The 1,415-nt window shown below is 41.6% G+C and overlaps 1 protein-coding gene across 3 annotated transcripts in view; it reads left to right on the top strand.

Annotated features, from left to right (window-relative positions):
* Chrdl1 (chordin like 1) overlaps positions 1–1,415 on the top strand; it is a 109,658-nt gene that overhangs the window by 1,944 nt on the left and 106,299 nt on the right. The gene's annotated exons all lie outside the window — the stretch shown is intronic.

The following is a 1,415-nucleotide window of genomic DNA, read 5'->3' as shown; positions in this document are numbered from 1 at the left end:
GAATTGATGCCTTTCCCTGGGTATCTAACACATTGCTCCATCTCATAGAAAGCCCAAACACTCTCCCACCCCATCCTCACCCCTAGGGTTATTTGCAGGGTTTGGTTTCCTTTGTTCCATTCTTCTTGGGCCCTGGATCCCTTGTCCTTACCCCAACAGGTCAGTGGTTACAATTCCAAGTAACCTGTAAGAGCCAGTGCAAGTTCAGGGGCACAGCAGTCTGTGTGAAGCAGAGAGTTAATGCAGAAATAACTCCAGTTAACTGGGTCAAAGTATAATTTGAAAAATTAGGGACACTTTGGCTCTTTGCGGGAATAAGAGTCAGAGTCGGATGTTTCCTGAGCGATGCTTCTGTTTATTGCTACAGTCTCAGCAAATGTCTTAAACAACCTCCGGCCCCAAAATAGAAAGGTAAAGGAATAAAGGGAAATAGAATAACGAAGAGCCCTGGGGAGTGAATCCTTTTCGGTTCATATTTCTGCACAGAATACAAAGGCAAGGCTTTAGGATCTTGTAAATCATACGTGAATATTTATAAAGCGATTCATTTTCTGATGTTCTCCATCACCTCCTGGGAGGCCACACAGATGACAGGAATGCCAAAAGAGATTAATTGCTCTCTAGTCACCAACTTTTCTGTTTGCTCATAACATTAGTTGGGACCCAAGAAAAGCAAAAATTCTAAGGGCCATTTTCTTGCCAGCTTGAGTTATGAAGCAATGCTACTGTTCACCAAATCGCCCAACCATTGTACAAGAAAAACAACTCCGTTGATTCTTGCATGGGGAGACACAAAAGCCATGGTGTTAGAAGCACCCCTTGAGATCCATATATGATTGTGATAAATTAGATTTCAAAAGTTAAAAATCTTTGTCTTTTGGAGACTTAGAGGAAAAAGCTTCTTAAAGTAAGCTCAGGAAGAACTCCATTGGCCTGGGTAGCTGTGTTAAACTGCTAATAAAAATGCTTTGCTTCAAAGGGAACTCATAGCTCTCAACATACAGTGAGGTTCTGAATGACTGAAAGGAGATTGGAAGCCCACATAACAGACAAAAGCATCAAAATTCAGGCTTCAGCAAGTCTAGGAGCATGCCCTAGGAGAAGGTGAACCTTCCATAATGTGCAGAGAACTGAGAAAGCCAGGAGATGTATGCTATAAATAGAGTCAATAGCACAGATCATTCTCTATAACCAGCCAGGTGTGTGAAGATTTATAGTCTGAAACAAAGGGCTTTGGTTGTTGTTGGGGGGGGGGTTGTTGTTGTTGTTGTTTGGTTTTTTGTCTTATTTTCTTTTGTTTGTTTTCTTTTTTGGTGTTTTAGACAAAGTATCCCAGTGTGGGCCTTGAACTTACAGCGATCCTTGTACATATGCCTGCTGGGATGACAAGCTATGCTGAAACAATGGATTTTTTT

The sequence above is a fragment of the Mastomys coucha genome, chromosome X, assembly GCF_008632895.1.
Source record: "Mastomys coucha isolate ucsf_1 chromosome X, UCSF_Mcou_1, whole genome shotgun sequence".
NCBI classification, from domain to species: Eukaryota; Metazoa; Chordata; class Mammalia; order Rodentia; family Muridae; genus Mastomys; species Mastomys coucha.
Note: the sequence above shows the minus strand (reverse complement) of the source record. Positions and strands in the feature narration are given on the sequence as shown.